Genomic DNA, 19463 nt, shown 5'->3' with positions numbered 1-19463 from the left:
GCGCCATTGCCCCGTGCACCCAGCTGGAGGAGGCAGGCAGGCAGGGGAGAGGATGGAAAGGAGGCAGGAGAGCGAGAAGATTGGTGGGTGCGCGTGCGGCTATCCTGCTCCTGGGAGGGCACCCTCCGTGCCCCTCGGGAGCGCCCCCACCCTGGGCAGCGCGGGCATATGCTCCGCCACTGATTCTTAGGCAGGAAGATGGCAATGAAGGCTAGCTTGGGATGGTTGGGCATCTGAAGCAGAACATGCAAGCAATGCCCCTGCATGATAACAAATATAAGAATTAAATAACTGGCTGTTTGTTGTTCCCTAATGACAAACCATCACCTCCTGCCTTTGACAGCTGCCTTGGTCTGCCTCATGGCTGGTTGGATCTGGTGTCCACCATAGCTCTTGGCTTGGGTTTGTTTATTGAGTCCCTTGAGCTGATGGGGGAGCCCTTGACGAGAATTCTGTTTCTCACAATGTGTGTTTACAACTGTAGCAAACATTGCTTTGTGGGTGTGGCTGCATCCGGAAAGGGAAGGTGCCATCTGTGAAATGCTGCGTCAGTGAAGCATGCTACGATGCAATATTAGTAAATCTCACCAATTGCTTTAATTGTGCTTGGCCACAAAGCAATTCACAGCCTAACCCATACGTTAAACAAACACAAGGGTTCCCATTCCCTTGAGCATAGCTCCGATGAAACATGTTGTTTATAATGTGCTTATTTGCTGATTGGGAGGTCAAGCATGTTTGACATTCCCAGCTCTCTCTTAACTAGGATCTGCGCTTTGCTATCAGGCCCATCTCCCACCCTGCCCTCACCCACAGAAACCACATTTCCATTTTCTAGTGAAATGTTTACAGCTTGGAAGTCGCAGAGATAATTTTAACCATCTGCCTTACCTCCAAGAAGGGAAAGTTTTAATTGTTTGGTTTTTTTATTTTTTTATTTTAAAGAATGTCCTTTAAAAAAACTTCAGCTCCTTTTTGACACTTTAGGATCTACAAATTATGTGACTGTTTACTTTAAGCATCTGGATGTAGAAAACAGTCATTGATTCAAGGGCCCCAGGAAAGTAAACAGTGCAACACCCGCCAGTCACTCAGTTGTCACATGCAATTGGAGGTGACACAAGAGATTGCATGCCAAATACCTTGGCAATTGGCAGGCACGTGCTCTTGTCCCACCAATGCGGGTACAAGAAGGGTGATGGCGGAACAAACCTGGTTTTTATCTCCCACCAGGCCTGGCCTTATATGACGAAAATACAAGATAGCCCCTCTGGGTTCTTTTCTGCATTATGGGCTGGGCTATCAGTGTGGCACATATAAATACGTATACCAGCACTAAGGAAGAATATCATAGCCTCCAACTTTCCTCAGATGAAAATACATTTCTCACTCCCTCACAAAATCATCCTCCACCCACCCCCCATTTTTGTTGCCACCGCTGCAGAACATTTCCTAATGTCACCACCAATTCACACAGCAAACACAACCTCCACCATCCTGAGAAAACCCCGTAACCACAATTTTATTTTATTCTTTGGTAGATTTACAAAAAGAAAAACACACACCAATATATAAATTTTAGAAAGGGGCAAGATTAGACACAGACACATGACATATATATGCATTTAAACCAAGTCTTCTTGCACTCGGCTCTGCTCCGCCTTTCTGTCTGCCCAGGGTAGCCCTGCCCTCTGCCCGCCCCTGGTGCTTCAAATGGGGTTGAACCATGGCGGTGGGAGCCTCACTTCCTCCTTGCCTGTTCTCCAGCAGTCATTGGGGGAGGCTGGCAGCAGCGGCTATGGAGAGGCCATGGAAAAGCAATAGGATGCTCCCTCGCTGCCGCCACCACTCAGGACAAGCGCCAGCTCCTCCTCCTCCTCAAGCTTGATGGCAGAATCACTAGCAGGGGAAATTGGGACATTCCAGGATGAAATCAGAAGCTGGGATGGCTTTTGTAATTCCAGGACTGTCTGTGGGAAATCAGGACTCTTGGAGGATATGGAATATTTCCTCGTCCTTTCTGGGGAAGGATATTTGAGACTTGTGGGTACTCTGGGTAGTATCGCTTGTGCTATTGTGGGAGTTGCATAACTGACAGTGGAATCTGCTTGGTCGCCCACAGTTACTGGACTACTTGAGCCTCTGTGCTTAAGAGCCTTCTGATCAGAAGGCTCCAAATGCCTGCAGTTCCTCTCTTCCGATTGGGCGATCAGTGAATTGGAACACTCTGCGGACTAGCACTTTGGTGATGTGTAACCCCTGCCCGCAAATAGCGTGAGAAATGCTCAATGGCCTTTCAGCGTCACGTGTGAAAATGCCCTGTGTGCGAACTGACTGTGTTCTAAGAGATGGCCTTTAGAAGATTTACACTGATCTGTGGATCCTGCTTTAGATAGTTTTTGTTTACTCGGCATCTGCATTCAGGCTGCCTTAGCAAACTCTTGGCTTGAGCTCCTGGTAGCTCCGAGCACCCTCTCCTGTTAATCTCTACAATTGTTTGTTTTATGGTGTAGACTACTTTGCATTGTCAGGACATCATCCCTGGACAGTGTTTTCCTTGGCAGCATTTCTAGGTCTGAATCTTGGCCTCTCCAGATTTCTCGTCATTAGCAGTCAGAAAAAATGCTAAGCAGGCTCTGGCTGTTTCTGCTCACAATTTGTGGCAACTTGCAGAGGGTTAATGAATGCCTCTCCTCCCCACCCTCCCCGGATGCTTTGCATGAGGCATTTAGGGTGACAGAAAAATTGTAACCTCCTGCTCCAGAAGCAGATGATTTAACATCTCCCTGCACCCTTTATACAGTGGTACCTCGGGTTAAGAACTTAATTCGTTCTGAAAGTCCGTTCTTAACCTGAAACTGTTCTTAACCTGAGATACCACTTTAGCTAATGGGGCCTCCCGCTGCCGCTGTGCCGCCACCGTGCGATTTCTGTTCTCATCCTGAAGCAAAGTTCTTAACCTGAGGTACTGTTTCTGGGTTAGCAGAGTCTGTAACCTGAGGCGTCTGTAACCTGAGGTACCACTGTAGTTAGACATATGTAGATACTGAAACTGATTTGTAACTCTGTTTCCTTCACCAGCATATTAAACCATGGGTAGCAAATGTGGTGTTGGACTGCAGCTCCCATAATCCCTGACCCTTGATCATAGTAGTGGGGGCTGATGGAGGCTGGGGTCTAGCAGAATCTGGAAGGCACTATGTTAGTTGCCTCTGTACTGGACAGATGTATCGATTAAGGGGTTTAAAAGCTACTTTTCAAGGCACCTTGCTCTTGCAAGGCAGCAGACAGAAAATTCCATCACAAGACCTAATAATCAGTGCCGGATTTATGTCTAGGCTAAGTAGGCTGAAGCCTAGGGCCTCTAAATCTAGGGGGCCTCGCCAGCCCTCCCGCTCCCCAGCAGGCGATCTCTCCTCTCCCAAGCCCAAGACTTCATGTGAGGACAGGGGAACTCGGTCTTCTAAGTCTAGGGGGCCTCGCCGGCCGGCCTGCTCCCCAGTTCCCCAGTCTCCCCTCTCCCAAAATTGCAAACCCAAAACTTCATTGCAAGGGCAGGACAACTTGGGCCCAGCAACTATGAGACTCAGGGCTAGCCAGTAGGGCCCAACTTGAAGCATTGTGACCCAACCTTTTTTTCTTTTGTAGGGCCCCAGTTCACAGTCAAAGTCCGCAAAATCTTATAGATATAAATAAAATCCATCTAGCTTGCCCTGGTGCAGGGGGCCCTTTAGGAGCAGCCTGCGGGGCCCAATTTGGCCCAATTGCTCCAACTGCCTTAAGGTCAGCCCTGATGAGTTTGTGCAGGGTTGGAATGAGAAGCCCTGCACCTTCTAGGTCCCCGGTGTCACTATTCAGAGTACAGACTCAAGGACTTGTTATGGGAATAAAGGGGGGGCAGTGTGTATAGGAGAGTGCCTAGCAGTGCCAAGAGATATTGATTCTGCCATTGCCCCATGCCTCTTTAGGTTGTTGCTGGACACTCAGTGTGGCATTGCCCTCATTGCAGCCCCTGTTCTGGAATTAAGAAGCTCATTGCCTCTCCCTCTTCCTGTGGAAAGCATGTAGGGTATGGTCATAGGGATAGAGAGATGCCTCTATATGCTCTGAATGTAGTGGTGAATTGGAGCTTTCAGTTTAAAGCCAGAAGAAACAACACTAGCCATTTTCTTTTTGTCTGGCCAATTTCATCATCCTCTCATCAGTGTTCACTATGTTCAGAGGAACCAGCTAAAATTAGGATTTAGGAGAGAAAAAAACTTTCCCCCAACAGCGCTTCCCCCCACCCTGGCATCAAATCTGTACATCTATCAAGCCACCAGTGCTGGAACAGAGCTAATCCCACAGTAGCTTCAAGGGGAAAGCTGCTCATATTGCTCCGAATAATTATCTGTACTCAGCCATACTGTATTGAATTAGCTAGCATGTGGCTACTATTAATCTTTCACCCATAATCTCAGCTTGCTAGGTGGACCACAGAAGACATAACTGAGGTTGCAGTCCTATACTTGGAGTGGCTTACTTTTGAGTAGACACGCACAGGATTGTAATGTGCTGGCTTACTCCTAGGTAACTGCATGTTGCTTAAACTTCAGGCACGTTTCCATTAAGCGGAAATTTGGAGAGGAACAGACTGGAATTCAGAGCCATTCATCAGCAAATTAACCTTGGAACGACTCCTACCTTCTTGCAGCGTTTACTGGACCCATCACCTAGTTATCACAGCTGGATGGCTGGATTGTGTCTTCTCTCTGGAGTGTTATCTTGGAAGAGCATAATGGAAAGAAGAGGAAGAAGAAGAAGAAGAAAAAGCTCCTGCTAAGATTGCGGTTGTCTGAACAGCTCTTGGCAGGAATAACAAATCGAGGTTGCCTCTGATCCTGCCAAACTTTTCTCTTTCATTAGCACAAATGTCAGTCCAGAGGAAAAAAACAAAACAAAAAACCCAACCCCATTTACTTTGGAGATGCTCTTGCAGCCTGTTGCATATTCTGTTCTGATCTGACTGGATTGTTGGCAGAACAGGAGGAGACAGGCATAAATCACATGGGCTTTCTATCCTAGGGCATTTCTGCTCAATCTTTCGCAGCTCCAAGATCAGCTTTAAATTATTCCAGGAGGATGCTTGTTGTTGTTGCTGCTGTTGTTGTCTGATATGTTGGATACTGTTGACTTATTCCTGTTACGTTTCCGCAATAGTAGAAAACAGCCAGAGTCTTTTGCTTTTGGCAAAAAATGCTCTTCCCATTTCAGCAAAATGTTTTTCCTAGAGGGCAATGGCTGGGAAAAAATAATAGGGTTTTAAAAAAATAATTCTCTTTCCCCCTCCCAATTTTAAATAAATTGCAATCAGCTCTACAATCCATTTATTCAAACCAGATTCTCTGAATACAAGGAGGGAAAAAGCAACTACCAATAGCCTTTGCTGAACTGGTGCCTCTTAATGGCAAAAACTTCCTTCTAACTGGAACAGCATTTCTCCTGTATCTTTCTGCTGAGGATACTGTTGTCAGGGCACAAACCCTGCAACCATAGATCAATGGGTTATTACATCCATGAGTTATTACATAACTCCCAGTTTATGCTGGGGTTACATTACAGGCACTGTATGCATAAGTGAAATAATATATATTTGAAACACAACTGGAAAAGCCTGCAAACACCCTCTAAACCTCTGGAAACCCCTGGAAACCCCTTTAAACAACCAGCAGCACTTACCAGACGGGCATGAATGGTGGCAATAGTGGCTCTCAGTCTCCTTGCTCAAACGCTCCAAGGGCTCCTAGGATTGCACTTGCAAAGGCTTGTGGGATTGCTAGGTGCTGTTTTTACACCTTTTTTGCCCTTTCTGCGCTCTTTTAGGGCTGTTTTTGCCATTTTTAAAGTCACTTCTGGGTTCGGCGCAATGGATTATGCATCAGTTGGGTGTGTGTCAATTGGTTGTTGCCCAAACTTCTAAGCACCTACACACTGCTGAGTGCAGTTTTGCCCATTTGTACAGTTCCTTTTAAATGTAGGGCACATAGTGCACTCTCTTAAAAAGGTGATATACATCTAGTATTAAGTTAAGAGATCTGTGTGGGCACAACTGAGATGATAAACAGATGTTACCTTACCAGCTGCACAATCACAGCCACACACATGTACTAGGCATGCCCAAGGTACACTCTGCTTGTTTGGGTATGATCGCCTGCACAGTTTGCTCAGAAATCATTTTTGTCAAGCAAAACACTCATATTTTCAAAAATAAAAATGAAAAAAGCTTCAAGGTGGAAGGTATGTGTGATCAGATGTAACATATTTGGAAAACAGCACTTTAAAAGATGTATAAATTGCAGGTGAAGCCAGTGCTATTTTTCTAGAGAAAAAAGTGTTGCCTCCCTTGTTCTCTTAGAATGGCACTTACCTGAGGTGCCGGAACTGAGTTCCTGTGAGCTCCGGCTGGAAAAAAGTCGTGGGTCAAGCACTGCCTTCTTACTGTGTTCCTATTTCCTTCCCTTTGGCTATCTGCCTGCAGTTACCTGAATACACTTTGATTCAAATGATTACAATGCTGCAAGTCCATTATGAATGAATTGTGGCTTATCCTCCTCCTTCATCCGCAGCAACGAGAGCACATGTTGCTTTATCAAAAGAGAACTGAGGCATTTTGTACATATTACAGTGAGTGAGGTGGTAGAATTCCATTTACTGTGCCACTTCAGATTTCGGGTGTGGTTGGTGGGATGTCACATCTGAATGCTCACTTGGATAAAATAAAGTTCTTGTGTATGTAGTAAAACTCACACGGGTGAGTTTTACTAGGGACGCGGGTGGTGCTGTGGTCTAAACCACTGAGCCTCTTGAGCTTGCCAATTGGAAGGTCGGTGGTTCGAACCCGTGCAACGGGGTGAGCTCCTGTTGTCCTGTCTCAGCTTCTGCCAACCTAGCAGTTTGAAAGCATACCAGTGCAAGTAGATAAATATGTACCACTGCGACGGGAAAAACGGTGTTTTTGTGCGCTCTGGCTTCCGTCACGGTGTCTCGTTGCACCAGTAGTGGTTTAGTCCTGCTGGCCACATGACCTGGAAAGCTGTCTGTGGACAAACAAACACCAGCTCCCTTGGCCTGAAGCAAGATGAGTGCCGCACTCCATACTCACCTTTGGACTTAATTGTCCAGGAGTTCTTTACCTTTACATTTATTACCTAAAACTCACACACCACAGAATTATGCTGAGAGGAAGTGAGCATTGCCAGAGAGGAGGAGGAGGGGTTACACTGAGGACCCCTTGAGCAACAGTCCCCCAAAACTGGACATGAGACTGATAGAGGTTGCTTCAACACTGCTCTTGGATGTACGTTTGGAGTAATGTGAGATGTTTCGGTCTATGTGGGTGGAACAAACACTCTTGTTTTTCCCTGCATCTGTAGGAACTTTCTGGGAAGTAAGGTAATGTCTACTTTCAGGAACTAGGTTAAGCCTAGAGTGGTGTAGGCTGTATTGCAGTGTTTTATAGCATCACCCTCGCTGTTGGGCTGCCATCTTAAAAGTGTCTTGGGAAGTCCTACTTGCTGAGGCATCATTCACCACATTTGAGAGTTTGTGTAGCTTCGCTAATGGGGGGTCATGCACAAACGGCTCTGGTAAATACTTGGCAAAGAAATAGCTCTCCCTTCTATTCTTCAGGGCTAATAACACAGGGAATTGTTTAAGAGGTGGATGTCTTCACTAAATATTGATTGAAGAGCCCACAATATTTGCTTCTTTTACTTCTGCACAGCTTAAGGTGTGTGCTTGTTTGCAAATGGAGGGATCAGGTCCCCGGAGTGCTGTTATTTGTAAAGGGAACAATGCTCTTCCCGTGAGATTTCACAGGAATTAGAACAGCTCATTTACACTTGTCGGAAACCTCCCAGGAAGTGTATTTGGCCATGTGTGAGTACAGCCACTCAAGGGCAATTCCTTCTTTAGAGTTAGCTATACACGCTTCAGTAATGAGGTGCGAATTAGCACTATTGCTGACATCTTTACTGCATCCTTCAGGACCTGGACACTTGTATATCATTCAGAGCCTTCCATCCTCAGTCACAAAATTGGAGTTCTGCATATACTTGACATCATAAACAATATTTCAGGGGATATGAGGCATGTGTTGTAGTCAGGCACATTGAATTAACTGTCAACAGACTTTCAGGCTATAACATCTATTTGGCCTAGGAGAAAACCTGGTGTAGGCCTGGTTCAAGAACTCTGCCAGTGAACCATATAGAATCCTGTTTAACAAAACAAATTAAGCCTGCAATTCTATGCATGAGTGTTCAGCAACCTGGTACCCTCCAACTGTAGTCCATAGCAGGGGCTAATGGGAGTTGTAGTCCAAAACTTCTAGAAAGCACCAGGGAGTTCTAGAACACCATGAGGTTCTAGAATGCACTGATGGGCGTTGTGGTCCAGAGCTTCTAGAGAGCGCCAGGTGGGGACGGTTGCTTTGTACACCAACTTGTAAGCCCCATTGAATTTAATGGGACTAATTTATGAAGAAGCTTGCATTTTGCTAGTTATGAACACGTGTGTAGAGCCTGAATTTCATGGTTAAGGTTCCACATACAACACAAGGCAAACATAAGTTATTGATATCTAGTATGGTATGGTGTCTTCTCTCACAGTAATGTAGATGGAATAGATGCAAAGATGTCACAGAAGTCAAGTGTGTATTTGTGCGGTGTGTATTTCATCCAGATCAAGCAGGGGAAAAAGAAAATGAAAAGGAGTATGCTGCATTTCTCTGAAAACTTTGGTTGTTTGATTCTCTCTCTCTCTCTCTCTCTCTCTCTCTCTCTCTCTCTCTCTCACACACACACACACACACACACACATATATGAAGGAGATAATTCAGTCTGGAGAGCATGAGATTCTTAATCTCAGGGTCATGGGTCGAGCCCCACATTGGGTAAAATATCCCTGCGTTTCAGGGGCTTTGACTAGATGACCCTCGCAGTCCCTTCTAACTCTACAACACTGATTCTATATATGCAGGCAGCCAGATAATTATTTGAATTGCATCGTGTAATACTGGGCCATTATATTACACTGGCAATTGCAGAGTTATTTATTGTAAAATATTGTAAAAAAACAGTTACACAGCATTAAAATATAAACATCCATACTTAAATATACAACAACACAATCCTAATAAAACACTGAAATGTAAACATGATAGTTAAAATACACAATAAAAGAATCCTAATTTTAAAAACACAGCAATCAAAACAGAAGATTCGGATCAAGAGATCAAAAGAATGCCTGTGTAAATAATAATTATTATTGGTAATTAAACTTCTATCCCGCCCTTCCGCCCAAAGGAGCCCAAGGCAGCAAGCAATACAAACATTATTATTTTTCAAATCAACTTTTCATCTAAAACATACCTATCAGGTCTTTCAGGGTGTAGTCAGAGGGAATCCAGGAATCAGGAGTTGTGCCAGGGAATGAGAGGCAAAGGTCTGAGCCAGAAGACAGAACCAAAGAACTCACTGGAACTGGGAAGATCGTAGCTGTTGCTGTACACACAAAATCCAAGCTCAGCCAGGAAGCCCTTGATGGTTAACCCTCCTGGTCTCGGAAGGACCAATGGGCAGCCTGGGTGCCCTGGAAGATTTCCCACTCTCTGAATGTTCTGAGACAGCATGCTAAATTTATTTTTAATATTGCATTTAAATATCCAGTTTAAGAAAAAAGAGAGAGGCTACTTTAAATACTGTACATATTTTGAGTCAAAATATGTATTTTGAGATGAAGCACGCATTTAAAAATTGTTTTGAAATGCCTACTTTAATGCACAGGATTAAAAAAATGTGTAGGCGAATTCAGAAACGGAATGGAATTATGGATAAAAAACATATGAAAGTGGCACAGGAAGGAAAAAGGTCAAACTTGCCCATGCTTATAACTGAGCACTTCTTCTGTTATCCATTTATGATTTCAGAAAGTGAGGTCCGATAGGATTTAACTGTGATTGTCCTGTGCAGAATGTCATGGGCTGACTTGCAGAAATAACACGAAAACCCACATTTGCATTCTAGCCCTGTTCTACTTTTCTTTTAAAACAGCAGTTGCTATAGTTCCAGCTTTGGCAGAAACGTCTTCCCAATAAACCCCCGTTTTAAAGAGGGAGCCGTTACAAGGCAGTTGCTCTGATTTCACATCACGCCGGAGCTTGGCAGGCAGCCGTCCATCTGCAGAAACCATCTCCTCTTTAGTCCTCTGAGCATTAGCAGAGTGTGCACAGCTTTTCACACTGGAGAATTATCAGCACAGATGCAACGTCCTTAAATTGCTTTTTATGGCTTTTAAAGACAATGGGGCATTATTGCAATGCAGGATGGAGCCAAAAAGCCAAAATGCTTCAGCTCTGCAGGTACACACAACGAATGCCAAAGAACCCAATGCAAAGCTGCTGGTCCCCACCCCAATTTCTTGATAAGTTTGGTTTTCATTTTCTGCCTCAGTCCCACCCCAGCACTGCCACATTTCTTCATAATACAATAATAATAATTTATTATTTATACCCCACTCATCTGGCTGGGTTTCCCCAGCCACTCTGGGCAGCTTCCAACAAAATATTAAAAATACAATAAAACATCAGACATTAAAAACTTCCCTAAACAGGGCTGCCTTCAGATGTCTTCTAAAAGTCAGATAGTTGTTTATTTCCTTGACATCTGATAGGAGGGCGTTTCATAGGGCGGGTGCCACTACCGAGAAGGCCCTCTGCCTAGTTCCCTGTAACTTTGCTTCCCACAGTGAGGGAACTGCCAGAAGGCCCTCGGAGCTGGACCTCAGTGTCTGGGCTGAATGATGGGGGTGGAGATGCTCCTTCAGGTATACTGGGCCCTCCCCCAAGCTTCCCCTGCTCCCTTCAGCATTCGCACGTAAGAAAAGTGAAGGATGCAGAAGTTCCTCCTTGGTCACGTGTGATTTCTTGGGTAGAACCAGCCCTTCTTCCCCCACAACACTTCACACTGGCTGACCGGTTTGAAAAGAGAAAAAGGGAATGCATGGCTGGGCCCTTGGAGACACAGGTCCCAAGGTGTCAGAACCAGAGGTGGCTTATAGGGAAACTTTGCCTGCAGGCCAAATGCAGCCCTCCAGGCCACTCTGTCTGGTCCTCAGGCTCCTCCCAGGGCCATGACCCTCACCAGCTTTGCTCTGCATCCTCTTTAAGGGTTTTTTTTTTACAGCTTGGAATGTTTCCTTCAGCTGTGATGATGCTTCTTGCTTAACAGGATTAAGATTTTTGTTTTGTTTTGCATAGCAGCATAGAAACCTCTGGCTTTTGCACAGATGGTCATTCTTTAAGGCAGTTTGCTCCACTGCTTAACTTTCCCAGCATTTCTGATATGTGAGGTGCACTTGTTTCTCTGAATTAAAGTCAGAGACACTGATATTCTATTATTGTCAGTATACTGGTGGTTGCTGGTTTAGCTGGCCAGTCAAAGTTGTTCTTGGGGTGTGGGTGCTGTCCAGGGCTGGATTTAGGTTTGATGAGGCCCTAAGCTACTGAAGGTAATGGGGCCCTTTATATGTCCAGCTGTCCTTTGTCAACAACAAATTGTCACTTTTTTGTGTTGAATATATGCTATATGGTAATTTATGAACCTAATACGTATCTAAAGCCATTTGCACATAACAAAAATGTGTTTTATCAAAGTAATTGTTGAACTGAAATACAACTAAGAAGAAGTATAAAGGTAAAGGTAAAGGGACCCCTGACCATTAGGTCCAGTCGTGGCCGACTCTGGGGTTGCGGCACTCATATCGCTTTATTGGCCGAGGGAGCCGGCGTGCAGCTTCCGGGTCATGTGGCCAGCATGACTAAGCCGCTTCTGGCAAACCAGGGCAGCGCACGGAAACACCGTTTACCTTCCCGCCGGAGCGGTACCTATTTATCTACTTGCACTTTGACGTGCTTTAGAACTGCTAGGTAGGCAGGAGCAGGGACTGAGCAATGGGAGCTCACCCCATCGTGGGGATTCGAACCGCCGATCTTCTGATAGGCAAACCCTAGGCTCTGTGGTTTAACCCACAGCGCCACCCGCGTCCCCAAGAGGAAGTATATTAATAGTGAAATACAATTAAGAAGTATATTTTTTGGGTCCTCCAAGAGAGTGGGGCCCTAAGCTATACAGTGATATCTCTAGTTGCAGACACGATTCTTTCCGGGGTGCCATTCACACCCCGAAAGGTCTGCAACTAGAGTGGTGCTTCTGTGCACTTCCAGGTTTGCTGCGTTCGCAAGCCGAAAAGACACAACACGACGGTAGCTTGTTTAACTTATACGTAAATCAAGCTGTTGCATGCTGACAGCTTCTAGGAGCCACCGGTGAGAGCTCAATGCAGGGTGAAGAAAAGGCTAAGGCGTAAACCCTACACAAATCCAAAGTGGAGTCCCTAAGACGGTTGGATGGCACCTTGTGTTCCTCCTTCTGGTAACTTGTGTAGCCAATCTGGTATTGCTCAGCTTTCCTTTGGACACATCAGTGAGGCTGAGAGGGAGGTCTTATAATCTAGGCAGCCCAGAACCTTCATACAGACTGCCCATGGTTGTGCCCTTGGAAGGTCAGTTCAGTACTGCTAACAGAGTGGTTTGACTTCACCCCTGGAGGTGCATTCAATTGTTTCTCAAGACAGATGAGTGCCAACAACAACTGTTGGTTGCTTTGACTAGGCTTCAGCCATTAAGATCCAAAGGCTTTTTACACATGGCATTCTATCAATGGAGGCTGGGTACTTGTTTTTTCTATGTACACACACAATTGAGATCTGGTTTCATTGCAAAAATAAAAGGTAATTGCAGATTAATTCTGCGTTACCCTGCAGTGTATCCATTTGAATATGGATGAAAACAGATGTTGTCAGTCCTGGCAATGGGTGTGTGTGTGATGTTGTGGGTGGGTGTATACCAAGATCACAATCACCACTTCCTTCTCCATTCACTTGGGGAAAGTACAGAGAGGAAAAGGCATGGAGGATTTGCAAATATATAGCAAGGAATCACACCCTGCATACATTCCCCTTGCAGTGGCCTGGACACTCCTCATGCCTCAGCAGAATATGGATTTGCATCAACTTTCTGGCCTCAGAACAGAAAACTTGAAATGACTTACACGCTGAAAAATCCAGTCTCCGAGGCCCGGAATGTGCAGATCTTGAAATCCTTTGCTATGACAGAGAACCACAGCGAATCAGCAAGCTAGAGGGAAATGGAACAAATGTAGCAGCTTGTAGTTTTCTTCTCCCAGGTCTTCCCCTGCCTCACTTCCCTGTGAGAAACTTTGTCAAGGGAAAGCCCAACATGCTTCTGCAGAAGGAAAGTTGAGCTTTCTCCTTTTTAAAGGAGCTTCTCTCATCTTCTGACTCCTGAACACTGTCTCTATAAGGCTCATGCCGGCACCTGCCATGATAAATAAACTGCATCAGGAATTGTCTTCTGGCCTCCTTAGCTGGTAGAGGGTAGTTTTGGGGAAGGTCTGTAGCTCAGTGGTAGAGTATCTCCTCCTCATGCAAAAGGTCCCAGTTTTGGTCCTCAGCATCTCCAGGTAGGACTGGGAATGTCCCATGTCGAAAATGATGGAGAGCTGTTGCCAGTCAGTGCAAACAATATGCCGAGCTAGGTGGATTAGACCCGACTCAGTATAAGACAGTTTCATATGTCTCTGTGTTCAGGGTAATAGAAAGAAGCAATAGCAAAACAAAAAAAAAACAAAAACAAAAAACAAAAAACAAAAACAAAAAACAAACAAAAAAAAAACAACAACAACACAGAATAATTTCACAACATTGTGCCTGCTCTTTGAAAGCCCGGTAAACGTCTCTTTTTCCCCCAAAGGCAAGAGTTAAACTTGCCAACCTTTCCTTTCCTTTCCACCTATAGAGGCAACTTTTGTCTTTTGCCCCATAACCTGGCTTCATGCCTTCTGCTTTCCTTTGTACCCACCATTTATGCTTGATCAGATGGGCAAGAAAAGTAGATATTTTGGAACCCTAAAAAGAAACCTTGACCTGTTTTTATGCAACAGCTCACATCTGGGACTTGTGGAACTGGATTTAGACAGACATTAGTTAGATTCCTCTTTTGATATTTTATTTAAATGAATGTGGTTAGAATGATCTTTGGCTGGTAGCAACTGCAATACCAACTGAATAAATGAACAGGCTGCCCAGGGAAATTTTGGAATATTTCTCTTGAGGTTTTGAAACACGAGTCATGAGGAGCATTGGGCAGGGTTGTTTGAAGGTTAATAGATCCTTATCTTGATGTTGACAAAAACCAGGATGTTTTTATTGAAGTCCCCATCATTTCCGTGTGTGTGTGTGTGTGTGTGTGTGTGTAGTGGTTAGGGTGTCAGTGGAAGGTCTGTTCTGCTATGCAAGGAGAAATCCTTGTGCATACAGAATGATAGACTTAGCACTACATTGAATTCCACCTACAGAGTATAATTTTGCTGAGCTGAAAGACCTAGAACAAGAATTCCATGCTGTTGGTTGCCAAGACAGTCCATTCAAAGATCTGATTCCTCCAAAATCATACACCAAAACAACAACCAAAACAACATGCATTCCAACCCAGGACCAGTCACAGATCCAAGGAGAAATGCTATATGCACTGAAATATTTACTTAGATCCCCCCCCCCCGGCACAGACTTGGAGATTTTTCTTCTTCTTTAAGTAAGGGTAAAGTTTACCAATACCAATACCTATGATGGCCAAGGGCAAGGAGATAACCCAGAAGTTAGTTTATGAAAAGTGAGCATCCACCAACTCTAGCTGCCGACCTTCGCTCCGCTCCATGTGGGTTGGGTTTCTGTGCTAGATGGCTGCATTTTACAGACATCTGGATTCAATAATCCAGTTGATACAGGCCATAAAATTAGAAACTGAACACTCCAGAAGGCAGAGGTCAGCCAGTGATTCATTGTGATCTAATGTGCTGGGCAGCAGCTCTTTGTGGTCGGGTAACAGGCTGTGTGAGGAACGGAAGGGCGGAACAGGGGAGAGGGATCAGCCCATGCCTCTTGTCATGCATTTTCTTGACCCCAAATTCTGGAAATGGGGACCAACCTTTTTATAACCCTATCTAGTTAACACATCCACCCAACCACCTTTATTCAAAACAGCCGGGTAGCTTGCAAACAAAGCAGACTTTGCTGCGGTTTCATTTAGTCTGTAGCCTTGATCCTGACCTTGGTGCTCAGGAAATTCTGCTGGAAAGGTACATAGTCCTTGGCCCAGCTTTCTAACCCCCCAATGCCCTTTGTGGTTCATTGTACTTTCATCCCTCTTTGTCAGCTGAAGCTGGGCCTGGCCTCTTAATAAAGAACTCATGGAGACCAACTCATGCAGATCAGTGACCTCAAAATGCCCTCTGGCCACTTTGTAAGTCTCCAGACAGGACAGGAAAGAGGGGGCGCAATTCCTTTCCCCATCTTCAGTGTATACTTATGAACGTAAGTGGGGGTTCCAACACAGGTTGAATGGCAAGCACAGAAGTAGGAGGTGTCTCTGTGTTATATTGGTCTGTATCCATTGATATATAGGGACGCGGGTGGCGCTGTGGATAAAACCTCAAGTGCCTAGGACTTGCTGATCGCATGGTCGGCGGTTTGAATCCCCACGGCGGGGTGAGCTCCCATCGTTTCAGTCCCAGCTCCTGCCCACCTAGAAGTTTGAAAGCACTCTTAAGTGCAAGTAGATAAATAGGTACCGCTTTATAGCGGGAAGGTAAACAGCGTTTCCGTGTGCTGCGCTGGTGCTGGCTCGCCAGCTGCAGCTTCGTCACGCTGGCCACGTGACCCGGAAATGTCTTCGGACGGCGCCGGCTCACGGCCTCTTGAGCGAGATGAGCACGCAACCCTAGAGTCGGACACGACTGGCCTGTACAGGCAGGGGTACCTTTACCTTTACCTATCCATTGATATAAAGTACAGTCATACCTCATGTTATGTTTGCTTCATGTTACGTTCTTTCAGGTTACATCCCGCGGCTACCCGGAAGTACTGGAAAGGGTTACTTCCGGGTTTTGCCATTCGCGCATGCGCAGAAGCGCAAAATGATGTCACATGCATGTGCAGAAGCGCCAAATCGCAACCTGTGCGTGTGCAGATGCACCGCTATGGGTTGTGCTCTTTTCATGTTGCAAACAGGCCTCTGGAACGGATCCCATTCGCAACCAGAGGTACCACTGTAGAAGGGTGTGACATTGTGCAGATGGCGTGTTCCTTTTCTGGAGAAATTACATACTGTTCATGGTTTTTTGGTGTGTTTTTTTAAAAGCAGCTCAACCAGAAAAGTGCAGCACTCTTGGAAGGAAAGGATTCTGCAGCCAGTTCTTTTTTCAAAGCCACACTTCATCCGCCCTGGGAGGAACTCACCACAGTCGCTGGCTGACCTCCACAGCACCCGTGGCCACAGCCAACCTTATGAATGTGCTGTCGCAGCAGCAATTTGCTGGTGGTCGCAAATGTCCCTGCTTAGTCTTCCAGCGATGTCTTCCAGAGCCAGCGGCTGCATCAAGGGCAAACAGATGCCTCCAATCTGAAACAATGTCCTGGTAGCTGTAACTTGCACCAAGAGGTCCTGCGAAGATTTAGGCTAGAATTAGCTTCTGTCAAATTGGTACTTACTTTTTGCTCTCCCTGACACTTTTGCCCTGCTATATGTCTCCGATCTGGCTTAGTTCCCCCACATATATCAAGCATTGCAGTGGCTCATTTGCTTATAGTCTAGGCCAGAAGGAGACTCTGGATTTGAAATCTGTTATGTTTTTAAGAAGGAAAGGCCATAGCTTAGTGTTTGAGCATATGCTTTCCGTGAAGAATATCCCAGATTTCGTCTCTGGCTAGCAGGGACTCCTGTCTGAAATCCTGGAGACCTACTACCAGCCAATGGCAATAGTCATGAGCTAAAGGGAATAAATGAGGTACTAGGGAATAATAATAAAGTTGGATAGATCACCCAGTCCACATCCCTACATTATTTTGACTTCAAGAATACCCACCAGATACTTCAGAAAATTCCCCTGTGCCCATAACCACTTTATTTCATTGTTTTAAGTCTGGGTGCTTCCAGGCTGTCAATATCTCTTGAGAGGGATCCAAATGCATTCCAGAACTTTAGATTTGCGTCATTTAAGTTGCCATAGTGCAACAAATCTACTTTTTAAAAAAGAATACGACATTTTGTGAGTTTGGAAAACGATGAGGAAATGCATTGAAAAGCACAGGATGACTAATGGGAAGATGTACAAACACCACACAAGCTTTGTGGCAGCAAAACAGGTGGAATGCTCAACAACCAGCTTGTCTGTTAAAGTTTGGTTTGTCTCTCTCATTTTTCCAGTCTTAAGTTCAGTTCTCAACATTTCCACATAAGTTTCCAATTCTTTAAAATAAAAAAGTTATCATGACAATTCATCAGCATTTTGGTACGGATTTCCCCAATACAGTATACACATATTTGTTTGCAATTTTGCCATATATATATATATATATATATATATATATATATATATATATTTGCAAGCAATTTGCCATAATATAAGGCATTACTGTATGTTATTTCACTAATTCCATGCATTTTAATCCATACGTTACCCCAGTATATGCATTTTTTGCACACACTGCATCCCTGGAGAACTGAACTGCAAAATTCAGAGAAATGCGAATTTCAAAAGAGGGCTGCATTTTGATTCACATACTGTTTTGGAAATTAGGTAGGTTCACCTTTTAGTGTGAACTGAATTGAATTTCTCCATCAATCCTTGTCTGGAGGGGCCCCTAAGTATTCTTAGAAATTGTGAGCATATCCTGATATCCAAGATACTACTTCGGAGTAGTCCCAAGGGCAGCTACTGATGCTCAAAGTGTGATTAGGTAAAGTATGGCTGACATGCAGGCTAATCTATGTTTATTCTGAGGTTAGTCCCATTCAGTTCCAAAGGCTCCCTGGGACTTACTTCCAAATAAACATGGATTAGGCTGTGTGCCTACCCCATGTTCCCAAATCACACTGTGAGCATCAGTAGCTCCCTATTTCCACCTCTTCACTAGAAGCAGCATACGAGAAAGAGATAGTCCTACAAGAGATCCCTAAAGCCTTTCTAGAAATAGCTCTTTAACCAAGGAGGGCTGGCAGGATTGCTTAGGCATCTGGGGCCTCTCAGCAAGGTGACAAGCAAACCGCAGCTTGATATGCTCTTTCCAAAATGTCTTTATTGTGTTGAGACAATAAACCAAAAGGGATGCACAAATATATACAGGCCAAGTAAACTGACAGTCATTAGTCATCCTTGTTTCAGTTCCCCCACTTTCATGGTCCCAAGAACATTACACTGACAGGTTAACAAGTTCCCCTGCCCTTGCCACAACTCAGTAATAACATATGTATTGTTTGGGATGTAATGCATCAATTGAAAGGCTCTGTCTGCATTTCGGAAGTATCTGGGTGGTAGACCTCTAGGTCTGAGATATATGATGTGTGTGGGAACAGGCCCAGGGCTTCTTTGTTCAGCCTGAGTTAGTAAGTGGAGCCTAGTTGTATCAGTAACCATAGCCAATAAATGCACATGGGTCCTGCAATGTATGTAGCTATCATATTGCTTTTGAGAAATGCAGAAGTGACTCCAAGGACTTTTCTCAGTGAGGGGGTACCTGGAGCGTTCACCAGCCCTGCCCTAACCTGTCCTCCAGTATCCCATTGTAAATCCCACGGACTTTGACACCCACCCTGTCAAATAAATCCTCTTTCCTTTGTCGCAAGGCAGCTTGCCAGGTTGTGTTGTGTTTACAACTGCTCCAGGTGTTCTAATGTAAACACTACCTCCATCTGCTCAGCTCCCCTTGGGAGAGGACAGGTTTCATTTATCCCACCGGAATCATTTCATGGCTACGTCCGCATTACGAAAATTCTTTTGCAGTGTCGCCAGCCATGCAGGGAGAGCCCAAGCAGGTAGGGTCTTTTCTCAGCTTCAGGTGAATACATGGAGGTTGGTGGGGCCAGTGAGCAGGGTTCCACTCTCCCCATTCGGTCCACACATTCCTGTCCCTGGAAATATTACATGAATTGGATTGCTCTGGGACTTAGCAAAATGTGCTATATTCCTTACAGCGAGGTATGAGAAGACTGATAATTAGTACAGTCCATTCATGCATAGTGGGCACATGGTATGATAGCATTTCCTCTATGCCTTAATTTAATTTTGTGCCTTCAGCCCAGCTGTGCATTCCTGAATGTAGCCTGATAATCAAAGGAAATGTCCTTCTATGCATTCCCTTGTATCTGGGACTTACAGGAAGGAAGGGACTCTGCGTTTGGGTATCATCTCCTCCCGTGCATTCTCCCCTCTGTAAAAAAAACCCACGGAGTTTTTATTGTGCTCCCCTTGCTCCCGCTTCCAAAATGAGGTCTACACATGAAGCAGAA

The 19463-nt window shown here is 44.9% G+C and overlaps 1 long non-coding RNA gene across 1 annotated transcript; it reads right to left on the bottom strand.

The window, feature by feature from the left end:
* Nucleotides 1–1511: 1511 nt before the first annotated feature.
* Nucleotides 1512–9548, bottom strand: LOC310671988. Its single transcript, XR_014508335.1, has 3 exons — nucleotides 9412–9548; nucleotides 4684–4763; nucleotides 1512–1899 (listed from the first exon to the last, which is right to left on the bottom strand). It is a non-coding gene; the product is annotated as an uncharacterized lncRNA (long non-coding RNA).
* Between the last annotated feature and the right edge of the window lie 9915 nt (nucleotides 9549–19463).

This window comes from Podarcis tiliguerta (genome assembly GCF_965153285.1).
Source record: "Podarcis tiliguerta genome assembly, chromosome: 2".
Classification (NCBI taxonomy): domain Eukaryota; kingdom Metazoa; phylum Chordata; class Lepidosauria; order Squamata; family Lacertidae; genus Podarcis; species Podarcis tiliguerta.
Note: the sequence above shows the minus strand (reverse complement) of the source record. Positions and strands in the feature narration are given on the sequence as shown.